The sequence below is a fragment of the Prionailurus viverrinus genome, chromosome F2 (genome assembly GCF_022837055.1).
Source record: "Prionailurus viverrinus isolate Anna chromosome F2, UM_Priviv_1.0, whole genome shotgun sequence".
NCBI classification, from domain to species: Eukaryota; Metazoa; Chordata; class Mammalia; order Carnivora; family Felidae; genus Prionailurus; species Prionailurus viverrinus.
The window spans coordinates 64,608,021-64,621,991 of record NC_062578.1 but is presented as its reverse complement, the minus strand read 5'-3'; the positions used below and the strand labels follow the sequence as shown (position 1 = coordinate 64,621,991).

Genomic DNA, 13,971 nt, shown 5'->3' with positions numbered 1-13,971 from the left:
CATTCACCTTCCCTGGCGACCTCACTTAGAGGCAGTGCCCTGTCTTCCCATCCTGCTTGTTTTCTGCAGTGGCTCTGTGATAACCTCAGTAATGGCCTCCAGGTAGAGCCAGGTCTTAAGCCCTGGAACCTGTGAACATTATCTTCTATGAAAAAAGGGGTCTTTGAACCTGTAATCACAGAATAAGCGATTAAGGATCATGCTGTGAGGTAGTCCTAGATTATCCTGGTGGGCCCTCCATATAATCACAATCCCTCTTACCTTTATAAGAGGGAGGCAGAGAGAAACTTCACACAGAAGCAGGGGAAAGCATTCAGGGAGAGAAGATGCTGTGTTCTCTGGCTTTGAAGTTGGAGGAAGGGGACCCTTGAGCCAAGGAATGCAAAAACAACAACAACGACAACAACAAATACAGCTGTGGATACAGCTTTGCCTAGAAAGGCAAAGAAAAAAATTCTCCTCTAGAGCCTCTGGAAGGAGTAGAGATCTGCGGGCACCTTGACTTTGGCCAATCTCACTAGTTTCAGACTTGTATGCTCCAGAGCTGTAAGAAAATGGATTTCTGTTGTTTTAAGCCACCAAATTGTGGTAACCTGTTACAGTAGCCATAGGAAACTAGTATAGTACCTATCACAATTTGAATTATTTGTCGACTTCCCTTTTAAAAATTTTTTTTTAATGTTTATTTTTGAGAGAGAGAGAGAGGCAGCGTGAGTGGGGAAGGGGCAGAGAGAGAGGGAGACACAATCCAAAGCAGGCTCCAGGCTCTGAGCCATCAGCACAGAGCCTGATGCAGGGCTCGAACCTCGAGATCGTGACCTGAGCTGCAGTCGGATACTTAACTGACTGAACCACCCAGGTGCCCCTGTCAACTTCCCTTTTTTATTCTTATCTCCCTCACTGGACACTAAGCTCCTGGAGGTAGGGACCTGCTTTGTCTTCACTGTTGTATCCACTGTACCCAGTTGGGTCCTTGGCAGAGGGTAAATGCATACCAAGTGATTCTGCAGCTAATGACAAGCAGACAGGGGTATTTTAGAGGAGGTGCATGGACATGAAGGGGTGGGTAAAAGCCTGGTGCAGCAAAAATTGGAGGAGAGCATTACAGATGGGGGTTCTGTTATGAGCAAACATGAAAAGGTGAGAATGGAGAATTAACCTGGGGTTTGAGAAAGCCAATGAGAAGAATGGCCAGATAAGCCTGGAGAATCAGGGAGACTCTCCCCTGGAAGGATGACATAAGGCCATGAGAAGCAGAGAGGAGTGGAAAGGCACATGGTACAAGCTGGTGGTTTTAGGCTGTGTGCAGACAGCTTACCCAGTGGGCAGTTATAAGCACCGGCAAAGTAGTGCTCTCCTAAAGAGAGAAAGGTTTAGCTTTGAGGAATTAATGAAGAATTTTACAGTTGGGAAATCTACCAAGAGACTCTTTTTACTTCAGCATACTATATATATTCTGATTTGAAGTGAAGTCTTGAGTTTAGTTTGAACCATATGTAAATAAGCAGAACCACAGCCGTTTTTAGGACTTCAGTCCTCTGCAGATCGTAGGCCTTTGAGACTGCAGGATGGGATCATCCCTGTGTCCTCTACGTGCCTCTACAGACGGCACAATGATAGTGGACCATTTCCAGTCTGTGGACATGAGCAAATTAACTGCCTCTGCTTCCTTCTTGGTGGTGCTCCCAAACTCTTGCTTTGCATAATTAGCTGATCATTTACATCCTCATTAAGAGCTTACCAGTCAAAATGGTGATCAGGGGCTCCTGGGTGGCTCAGTCAAACATCCAACTCAACTCAGGTCATGATCTCGCAGTTCGTGAGATCAGGTGAATTCAAGCCCTGTGTTGGGGTCTGTGCTGACAGCTCAGAGTGTGGAGCTTGCTTCAGATTCTGTGTCTCCTTGGGACACCTGGGTGGCTCAGTCGGTTAAGCGTCTGACTTCGGCTCAGGCCATGATCTTATGGTTTGTGAGTTGAAACCCCATGTCTGGCTCTGTGCTGACAGCTGAGCCTGGAGCCTGCTTTAGATTCTGTGTCTCCCTCTCTCTCTCTGAGCCTCCCCCACTCGCACTCTGTCTCTCTCTCTCTTTCTCAAAAATAAACAATAAAAAATTAATTAAAAAAAAGACTCTGTCTCCTTCTCTCTCTTCCCCTCCCCCATTCATGCTCTGTCTCAAAAATAAATAAACATTAAAAAAAAGTAATAAAGGTTCATTAAAAACTCAAACAATACAGAATTGAGTACAATTAACATTGAAAGAACTTCCTTCCTTCCTGCTTGATCCTATCCTAAGAGGGAACCTCTGGAACAGTTCAGTATTTCCCCCCTTCTAGACAAGGACTTTTTTGTATTTGCGAATTTCGGCCAGCTTTAAAAATAGGCTCCCCGGATGGTTTCCCAGATGAGGTGATTTATGGGATTAGGAAAAACCCCTGTCCAATGTGCCATCTCTCCAAATAATTTTCTCATTATGCCATTTTATGGCTGAAATCCCATCATTAACGATTCACTTCTTTGGCTTAGTGGTTTGTCCCTTCTTAAGATGCAAATACCTCATACAAGACTTACCCTTTAAGTCCTAACAGTCCTTGTGAGAATGAGTTTATTTAAATGAAGTCATTCCGGGGACGCCTGTGTGGCTCAGTCGGTTGAGCGTCTGACTTCGGCTCAGGTCATGATCTCACGGTTTGTGAGTTCAAGCTCCGCGTTGGGCTTGGTGCTGATAGCTCGGAGCCTGGAGCCTGCTTCGGATTCTGTGTCTCCTTCTCTCTCTGCCCATCTCCTGCTTGTGCTCTGTCTCTCTCTGTCTCTCAAAGATAAATAAATGTTTAAAAAAAAATGAAGTCATTCCCTCACTCTGCTCTTTTATATCATCATCCGCTTTGTTCATGATCACAATTTGCAATCATTTGTTTGACCACTGACTCAAGTTCCATGAAGACAAGGATGGCTTGTGTCTTCTTACCTACCCACTTCCTGGGGCTCAGTGACACAGGATGTGCTCAATAAACGTTTGATTGGCTGGAAGACCTTGTTATACTGCAATCAGTCGTGAGACCTAAGGGTGCTGGAATGTGATGGAGGGCCAAAAAAGTGCCATGGGAGAGGGCGAGGCTGCCTCCCAGGCCTGGTCCTAGGCTGGTGCACACTGCTTGGGACCGACAGCTTGCTTCCCATGGCTCCCGCTTCGATGGGTGGCTGTGCGGTTGTTAAATCATTTGAATGTCATTCCTGGGGCCACAACAGAACTTTGCTGAACTTCATCGGTCTCATCAGTCACTATCCACCCTGTGAATGAAAACTCTCTGAACTGATTTTTTAAAGCCTGAGAAAGAAAAATCAAAGCAGGATAGGAGTTATCTGTTTTGGTTGGATTCTCTGTTTTGTTTTGTTTTTTGTTTTGTTTTGTTTTGTTTTGTTTTGTTTTGTTTGAGTGAGTCCCAAAAGCTATTTCTCCCCCCCCCCACTTTTTTCTTTTTAACAGCTGTATAAACATCCCCTCCCCCAAAAAAGTCATGGGAACAGGGTGTGGGTGAAGGATCATATTTGTGGGGATCTGCTGTTTGCAAAAATACATCCAGAAAGCTGGCAACATCTGTGCACCTTTTATTCCAGGTGCGCCCATCAAATTCATTGACCATGTTAACACTTGCCTCTAATGGCAGTCAATGCAAAGGGAATTTCAGAATTAACAATAGGAAAGCTTCGTAAATGTAAAACTAATACAACATTGCATGTCAACTATTGAAGTAAAAATTAAAAACGAAACAAAACAGGAGAATGGCAAAGCTTCCAGAGTAGGAAAAAGTGGACTTGACTTAGTAGAACTTCTATGTAAGCCTCTTAGTGGCAGCATTTATCACCATTTATAATTGTATATTTATTATTTGTTTGATGGTTTGTGTAGCATCTTTCCCCCCTTCCAGTCTATAAGCTCCCTCTGGGGAGTGCTGTCTGGTTCTGCTTGTCACGATGTGCCCAGTTCCTAACACGGTGCTTGGCATAGAGCACGTGCTCAGAGACATCTGTCCCATGAATGAATACATAGCACCTCATTCAGTTGGGATGTCCTGTTCCAATGTGAATGGGTTTTTCAAAATTGCTTAGCTTCTTAGTCTGACATAGGACAGTTTCTATTTTTTGTCTGAGTAGCCTTCTAGCAAAGCTTACAGCCTTTTTTTCTCACTTAAAAAAAAAATCTGTGCTATAGGGGACTTAGTTTTTTCTTATGAATGGGGTCAACTGTAGATAATTAGTGACTGTTGTAATAGAAGCAGTAGGAAGGGATTGTTCCATAATATTCTCTTAATGAGAAAATAGTAAAACTAAACTCAAGTGGTCTATGGGTATTGTTTTTTTTACTTGTATCACCATCATTGTCATCGTCGTCGTTGTCAAGAGGATGATCCCTTTTTCAATTTTAATTTAATGAGAATGGATCTTTGCAGCCACTGAGACCACATGTTTACTTATTAAGGAAACCACTTCCTTTAACCTAAGTCACACCTCTTTGCACGCCATGCAGATGTAAAGAGAACTGAGTTCCTGTGGGGGTGGGAGAGAAAAGAGTGCAGACAGGACTGTGTAGGACACTCAGGGGGATGAGGCTGGAGAGGACTCCAGAATTTGTTGGAGGCGAGGCTTGTATGAGGAGGCAAAAGAGGTCAGGATGAGTGTATTTACAGCCTCCTAAAACAGAGCAATTGTTGATACCAGCTGCAATACATCTACAGCCCTTCATGTTGTCATGGTTAATGTGTTTTCTACCCAAAACCGTACACTCCCCACATTGTGAGTATAAAGCCAGAGTTATTCTTAGACATTCCTTCCTGGCAGAGAGCAAGGAGGTCCTGGAGTTGCTATGCCTCTCTGGCAAATCTATCCAGAATAGCATGTATGCCTTTGATCCTCAGGGCTTAAGATGGATAGAGGGGAAAAGTGAGTATAATGAAAAAGGTCACCGATTCTCTAAGGTGGAGATGCAACGGACTGAATCCAACAGCGTTTGGCAAATGAAAAGCACATAAGAAGATGCTGTAAGGAATAAACTGTGGGAAGCGAATGATGAAAAGACAAGAAGGATGTTCTTGAGTTTGGACTGGCTAAGTTTCAAAACTTACTGATGATCCAGAGACCCAGGAAAATCCTAGACAGAAGTGTGTTTCAGACTCCATGATGCTGAGTGTCGGGCTGTTTATGGTGTACCTTCTGTGTGATACTCTCCTCTGCAGATGCTTCCTGTAAGGAATAGAATGCCTCACAGACAACCCATTCCAGGGAATCGGAAGTGCTGTCATGTGCAGCTGAAACACATGATTAGCACAGGGGTAGCAGGGATCAGACTTGGTTAAGGATATGCTGCTATGGCAGTGATATCATTTCATAGCTGATGAGCCCTGCAGGGCCAGCAGAGGATCCAGCGTTATTCTTAGACATTCCTCCCTGGCGGAGAGCAAGGAGGTCCCAGAGTTGCTACACCTCTCTGGAAAGTCTATCTAGAAGAGCATGTATGTCTTTGATCCTCAGGTCTTAATATGGATAGAGAGAAAAAATGAGTACACTGTTAATAACAGTGTGCACTTCACCGCATATACTCCTATTAATACTCTATGTAGTGCTAACCAAGCTTCCTCCTTTTCATATGATACTTCATTTGATTCTCAGTTTTCCTGTAGATACTGCTATCTACTTAAATTAGAACAATGTGAGGCATAGGTAGAAATTGGAGGGCGGGAACGTGGAATAGCCAAGGTATTTCTTCTTTGGATAACCGTCTCCCGGAGTAGCTGTTCCTCGTCTGGTTCTAGCTCCTACTTGCCAGTCCCTTCTTCCATTGGCCAAGCTCCCTATTGTCCTACCACGGTTCTGCTTCCTGTTCTGGTCCTCAGAAGCTCCCCACTCCTGAGCTCTGCTGTCATCACTACCCTCTCTTGGTCCCGTCAGCTGTACAACCAGAAGAGCTTCAAACCACTGCTGCCCCAGGGTTGGTTCCTCATTCCCACTTTGGCTGTCCAGCTATTCCAAAGACTTTGTTACCAGCTCCATATATTCAGTCCTCTCTGAACTACCAGGTATTGCTTGACCCTGAGTGATTATAGTAAACTGATTTTATTATGTTCAAGGTAGATACGATATTTCCAGATGATTTTTGGAAGGAGTATCACAGAGAACAGCTGTTTACTCTATTCCTGAAGCCGGCGGCTGGAGGGTGGGGGTGGGGGTAGAGAGAGAGATTGATTTAGTTCAAGGAACTGACTTACGTGATTGTGGGGGCTGGCAAATCTGAAACCAATAAGACAGACCACTGAGAAGGACAGGCTGGACCACTGAGAGAGTTGCAGGCTGGACCTGAAGCTACACTCCATGGGTGGACCTCTTCTTCCTCTGAGAAACTTCAGTCTTGCTGATAAGGCCTTTCAACTGATTGGATGGGGCCCACCCAGATTGTCAAGGATAATCTCCTTTTTTCCCATCATGGGGAACACTCGCAGGCTAGGCCTAGTGGGTGTAGTGTGGGGTTTCCCAGGAAGGAAAGCAGGGCATACTGGAGCCCTCAGGGTGTGCTTCGTGGTTTTGGGTGTGTTGGTGAGAGTAAGGTCGGTCCACGTGGAGGGACGGGGGGAAGATGGGTTGTGATGTGCTGAGCATCAGAGGCATCTCAGAGGACAGTACTGATTATATACCTAAACCACTTCTACAAATACTTTCACAGCAGCACGTTGATGAGTGTTTAATTGAGTAGATGGATAGCATAACCTTGCTGTGTTGACACATAAAACTAACCATCACAGCAGAGAAGAGCAAGAAGTGGGACAGAAAGCAAACAGACAGACAAGTGATTCACTGTGTGGTGAACACACACACACGGGTACAAATAAGCAATATGAGTACAAGTATGTGACTCATGGTGGTGAGGGCAGTTTCAACCACTTGGTAGAGTCCAAACCCTGTCTCTGAAAGCTACAGGGATCTAGTTCTCAGGTCACTCCCTTTGAGACCAATGCCTTGCTGTCTAATAGTCTTGGTAAAAGCCGAGGACTCTTGTCTGGTTCCCTAAACATTCTAGACTCTCCCACCTTCAATCCAATATGAACTTCTTACCAAAAATGTGGACTCTCTTGAGTAACTCATTGGCTTCTGCTTCAGTCCAATCTTTCATTAAATGAAACACACACACACACACACACACACACACACACACACACACACAGTAGTCCCCCCTTTTCCATGGGGGATCTGTTCCACAACCCCCACTAAGATGCCTGAAACTACAGATAGTACCAAACCCTATAGAAACTGTTTTTTCCTATAAACACATACCTATGATAACATTTAATTTAAAAATTAGGCACAGTTTCTCAAGTTCCACATGAGTGAAAACATGATATCTGGGGCATTGAGAAGGGCACTTGTTGGGATGAGCACTGGGTGTTGTATGTAAGCGATGAATCACAGGACTCTAACCCCGAAACCAAGAGCACGCTGTATACGCTGTATGTTAGCTAACTTGATAATGAATTATATTAAAAAAATAAAAATAAAAAAATGTAGGGGGGCGCCTGGGTGGCGCAGTCGGTTAAGCGTCCGACTTCAGCCAGGTCACGATCTTGCGGTCCGTGAGTTCGAGCCCCGCATCGGGCTCTGGGCTGATGGCTCGGAGCCTGGAGCCTGTTTCCAATTCTGTGTCTCCCTCTCTCTCTGCCCCTCCCCCGTTCATGCTCTGTCTCTCTCTGTCCCAAAAATAAATAAACGTTGAAAAAAAAAATTAAAAAAAAATGTAGGGATAGTAAGGGATTAACAACAACTAATAATAAAGTAGAACAATTATAACAATATTCTGGAACAAAAGTTCTGTGAATATGGTTTCTGTCTCTCTCAAAATACCATATTGTCCTGTACTCTTATTGTCTGGTACTATGTCCCTCTTCTTGTGACGTGAGATGAGAAAATGCCCATGTGATGAGATGAAGCAAGGAGAATGACGCAGGCACTGTGACCTAGTGTCAGACTATTATTATTTGACCTCTGACAACACTTCAGAAGGAGAGCTAGCTGCCTCTGGACTGCAGTTGATCACAGGCAACTGATGCCACAGAGAGCGAAACTGCAAACAATGGGGGACTACTGGATACACAAACACACACAAAGCACCTGCTCTGTGCCAGACTTGTCCTGGGTGTTAGGGCTACAACAGTGAACGAAACAGACGGTGGCTGTGTTTATGGAGCTTACAGAGTGGTCAGGACTGGCCACACAATTTCTGAAACCTCCCGCCAAGTAAAACCGTGGGGCCCCTCGTTCAAAAATTATTAAGAATTTCAAGACAGCATTAGAAAGCATGTAAACCAAGCATGAGGCCCTTCTAAACACAGGCCTCTTGCCTCTGAAGCTGGCCTAGAGTCCAGTGATCTGGTCTTGAGCAACTACTCAGCAGCAATATGAGCTTCCTGGTCCTCTGCTTCCAATGGGGAAGAACATAGAGGGAAACTATTCTCTAACTGTGGTCTTCTTCCAGGGAGGGATTTTCCTGTTGTAATATATTACCACTTGGTCTTTCCTGGACCACACTAGGCATTCTAAGTGTTGGGGATCCAGCATCCTTTGTGTGTCTACCAGTAGCAAACAAGAGAGTATTGTGGCATAACAAACACTAAAGTATAGTTGTGTAAACTGGGTATGGGACTCAAGATCTCTGACTTTTTTTTTTAATTTTTTAAAATGATTTTTTATTTATTTTGGAGAAAGAACATGAGCAGGGGAGGGGCAGAGAGAGAGGGAGACACAGAATCCAAAGCAGGCTCCAGACTCCGAGCTGTCAGCACAGAGCCTGATGTGGGGCTCGAATTCACAGATTGTGAGATTATGACCTGAGCTGAAGTCGGATGCTCAACCGACTGAGCCACCCAGGTGCCCCTCAAGATCTCTGACTTTTATAGTGAGGATAGGAATTGCATACCTCACAGGATTGTTTAAGGATTAAATAAGATAATGCTTATAAAGTAATGCCTGGTGTTTGGTAAATACTTACAAATGTAAATATCATTATTATTAAAGCAACTTAAACACACTGAAGTTATAAGAAACCATAGCCTCAATTGCAAAATACATACTCAGATCCACCAAGGAGATAATGTACCATATGTTTAAATTAAAATTCAAAGAAATTCTTACAAAGAAAACTCTTTATATCTAGTGCTGGAATACTCATTCAATAAAATGTGGGTGTTACCACAGAGCGAAGTTGGAGCTACAGAAGAAGAGTTAAATGAAAACATACAGCTCATTCCAGTAGGAATAATGCTGAGACGGGCATGAGTGTTTAAAATTCTTTTTTAATGTTTATTTATTTTTGAGAGAGGGAGACAGACCACAAGCAGGGAAAGGGCAGAAAGAGAGGAATACACAGAATCTGAAGCAGGCTCCAGGCTCCGAGCTGTCAACACAGAGCCCGATGCGGGGCTTGAACCCTCAAACTGAGGGCTCATGACCTGATGCTTAACTGACTAAGCCACCCAGGCGCCTCTAGGCATGAGGGTTTAATTTGAGGGTCAGTGCTAGGACCAGTCTATAAAAAAAAAATCTTTATCTATGAGGCCAAGAAAAGCAAAAGGGAATGAGCTTCAAGTTTGGGGGACACACAAAAGTCCAGGTTGTTGCCTGAGTGGGAAGCACTGGCTAAACATGGGAAGCATTAGTGAAAAGTAGCTAATGGGGTAGAGCTAGCACCATGAGCTCCACCTTGGAAAGAAGTAAGGGATTCCTGCTACAAGTTGAGAAAGGCACACAGAGAGAGTGGGATGTGAGGGATCAGAAGGGAGAGAAGTGAGAACAATGTAGATCAGATTCTTGCCACAGGGCCAGCATCTCTGTCAGCATCACAGCCAGTTCTGTGGATTGCCAGATGCCTTCCCCACCTTTCTTCTGCCAGCCTTCTTCTTCAGCCACCCCACATGGCCAAAAAAAAAAAAAAAAAATCAAGGGCTCAGATAAAGTCATGGGACACAACCCTATAAAGGGCATGAATTCATGACCTTGTGACAGAAAACATTTACGGTGGTTCCTGGATGCACGTGCAGTACAACCAGGACACGGAACCTAAAACAGGAGGTAATGGAGATACAGAAACAGTTCTAATGAGACCACGTCTACTGTGCAGGATCGAAGGGGTTATTTTGTTCCCTGGTTCAGCTGTTGGCCTAGTCTTTGCGGTCCAGGCACAGGAGAGACAACTCTCACCAAAAGTCTTCTGAGGACCAATGACTGTATGACTGCCTGGCTTAAGAGGAGAGACCCTGGACCATGGGTGTGATGTAAGCATGGCATGTAGGTTTCAGGAAGTCGTGTTTTGTAAAAAACTGTTAGTGGTTTCATACACCTTGGTGTGGGGATTAAAGGGTGGCCACACATCGCTGCTGTTCTTTCCTGTGATGTCTGTTTTCCTCTTCAACCAACACACTTGCCCCATAGAGTTGGCAAACATTCTCTGGATGTATTATTGCCGTTCCTAAGCTTTGCCCGTGCCACTACTTTCCTCTTGTACCTTCCTCCTCCTCTTCTGTGACTAGGAGAGTCCCAGCTGCCACTCCAGGACAAATGCCCTCTCCTCCATCACAACCCTCCTTTTAGGAGGCAGCATCAATGTCTCCCTCCTTGGAACTCCCAGAACATTTCCTCTTCCAGCACTTCCAGTCACCTACTCTTATGTGATTGAGATTATGAATCCCTCAGATGTAAGAGTGAAGTCTTAATCATTTTGTAGTCCCTGAAGCCTGACCCCGGCAGGAATTGGGTGTTTCTTAGGTAGTTGAATGAATGGATGGATAGCCATCCATCCATTAAAAGAATTACCATATTATTTTGCAGATTCCAAGTTTTAAAAATATTTGGTAGACTCCAAGCTTGCTGAGTACATATTCTCTAAGACTGTAGATGATTAAATCCAAGTAAATACAGTCCTTTAAAACTTTTTATCCCAGGCTCACTTCGGCAGCACATATACTGAAATTGGAACGATACAGAGAATATTAGCGTGGCCCTTGCGCAAGGATGACCTACAAATTCGTGAAGCGTTCCATATTTTTATGAATGGATAAAGAAGTTGTTGTTTATATACACAATGGAATACTACATGGCAATGAGAAAGAATGAAATATGGCCTTTTGTAGCAACATGGATGGAACTGGAGAGTGTTGTGCTAAGTGAAATAAGTCATACAGAGAAAGACAGATACCATATGTGTTCACTCTTAGGTGGATCCTGAGAAACTTAACAGAAGACCATGGGGGAGGGGAAGGAAAAAAAAGTTAGGGAGGGAGCCAAATCATAAGAGACTCTTAAAAACTGAGAATAAACTGAGGGTTGATGGGGGGTGGGAGGGAGAGGAGGGTGGGTGATGGGCACTGAGGAGGGCACCTGTTGGGATGAGCACTGGGTGTTGTATGGAAACCAATTTGACAATAAATTTCATGAAAGATAAATAAATAAAATAAATAAATAAATAAACATTAAAAATACCTTTTTATCCCTATATTAGAAACATTAAGTAAATGCTTAGTACTTTTGCAAGTGACCCTAATGGATAATTAATATTGTGGAAGCCAAAATTTAGATTAAAAGAAATTCTCCACAGAGCTAGAACGTTGAACTGTCAGAGGACAGCAATTGAACTGTTCCTAATTTCTGTTACATTTCGTAGCATATTTAAATCATATTAACCTATTTTGTTTCTTTATAAGACTTGCCAAAGTTACTTTTTTATATTTACTGCTTATTTATTCTTCCTTTCCTGACATGTCCAGGTTTTACTACCATTAAATAGCACCGAGGCACTGAGCACAGTACCCAGCACACAAGTTACACTAAATAAATGTTTATTGAATAAATGAATGTGTTCTGAAAGCAGGACAGAAAAAAAAATGGCAAAAACATTTTTTTCAGAAAGCCACTTTTTTTTTTTAGGTTCTTAATAGTCTACTATATTTACCGTTTTATATATCTGAAGTTAGATCTCCTACTTAATTAGTATATAGGTAATTTTGTATAAGTAAAAGCCTTTGTAAAAGGTCCAAGATCTCCTGAAAATGTTCATACCTGGAAGGATTTCAACACTAGACATGGCACTACATTCGAAACACTGCCTCCTTATGTCTCATTTAGTTCTGCTGGGCTTTTGTAGAACATTCAGATGGCTTTGGAATTTTCCCTGTGGTTCTTTTACTCCAGAAAGGAGCATGTTGGCCACAAATATATTGTGCATTGCAGAAGGGAAATCTGAGGAAGAAAACAGAAGACTGGAAAGAGAAGGGAAAACATGTCGCCCTGTTTTCACGGTTACTTTTCTGCTCAGAAATAACATTTATATTGTCTCCTGTTGGACAGCTACAAAGAGCACACCAGCAGACCTGAAAGAGACCTGTTCAGTGCAGGACATGTCTGTGTATGCCATCCAACCAAATGAGTGTCAAGTTGAATATGTAAATAAGCCTAATGGGTGAAGGCAGGTGACATGTCTATGTTGGGATCCTTGGGGGGGGGCGGTGGGTGGGGCGGGGGATGACATGAAGGATAATGTGGGTCTGAGAAATAGAATTTTGTAACTGGACACGTTGTCACTCCTAATAATTATGGAGTCCTCTTACTTAAAAGAAAAAGAATAGATACCGGATGAGCGGCTAGCAGTCAATCCCATAAAAGTACAAGTGGAACCAACGAAATTCATGAAAATGGTACATGGGTGACTAAAGTTTGGAAAAACTATCCAGGAAGCACATATTCATGGATGTCACAATAGGAAGAAATGAGGAGAGATAATCCCTGAGCAGAGCCCCTCTTAGCTCAGAGGTATACTTGGGCAGACACACCTGTCTTCGGGTCAGCCGATTTCTACAACCAACATTTATCATAGACACTGGCTAAATGGTTAAAAAATAAAGGGCTTTGAGCCAGTCAGAATGAGTTGTGTGGGCCAGCGAATCCCGAAGCAGGCTGTGTATCAGAGCCTCCAGAGAAGTTGCAAAAATAGAGATGTGTAGTCTCAATCTCTAGATACCGGGATTCAGTGGATTTGGGATTTAAGAATCTGTATTTTTACCGAGTGCCACAGTGATATCGAGGCAGGGAATCCAAGGGTAGTGGCCTTTAGAAATCACTAGTGGAGAACAAGTGTTGTATACATTATGGTATCATGGCAATGGTAATTAACACTCATTGTAGTTGTTCTCTAGCAATAGTACACGTAAGACTTATTCGGGGTCCTTGCTCTAAGTGCAGGTTCCTGCTGCCACCCCTAGCACTTTTGAATAACTGGGTCTTAGAGCTAGCAGCCCAGCTGATTCTGATGCAGGTTACATGCAGACCAAATTTTGAGAAACCCTCACTGTGAAAACTTGATCTTTGCTGGGCACAGTACTGTAAGCCATTTATACACATTATCTGATTCCATCTTCCTAATGGTCTTACGGGAGAGGGACTTTTATTACCCCCATTTTACAGATGAGGAAATTGAAGCATGGGGAAGATAAGTAACTCATTCAAGATCACACTGTGAGTAGCTGAGCTGACATGCAGACCAGAACTGTTTGGCAGCAAGATTTATGTTCTTAATACTACATTGCCTCTTTGCTTCCAGGAGGTCAGAGGAAAAAAAAAAAAAAATCTTCCTAGTTGGGGCGGTTATGAAGGCATTTGAACTAAAGTAGGATAAGTAGACTTTGGAATTTGTCACTTGGTCCTTGGTCACACAAAGGTTAAGATATCTCCAAAATAAATTCGTTTTTGCTTTTGTTTGTTTAGTCTTGAAAATTTGATAAATCCAACTGAAAGCAAACATGTTGATATTTCTTTCATAAAGTAAATAGAGTTATGGAGTCTGACATTACTGAATAGCTGTTAGAACCAGGGCATGACTTTAGATAATGCTGACATGGTGTTGAAGCCAGATACTCCCTATGTTTTAACAGTCTTCCTCCT

At 43.2% G+C, this 13,971-nt stretch overlaps 1 protein-coding gene and 1 non-coding gene across 2 annotated transcripts in view; both read left to right on the top strand.

The window, feature by feature from the left end:
- SNTB1 (syntrophin beta 1) overlaps nt 1–13,971 on the top strand; it is a 240,147-nt gene that overhangs the window by 179,491 nt on the left and 46,685 nt on the right. The gene's annotated exons all lie outside the window — the stretch shown is intronic.
- LOC125156815 (U6 spliceosomal RNA) lies at nt 10,980–11,084 on the top strand. The gene has a single exon (XR_007148793.1). It is a non-coding gene; the product is annotated as a U6 spliceosomal RNA (small nuclear RNA).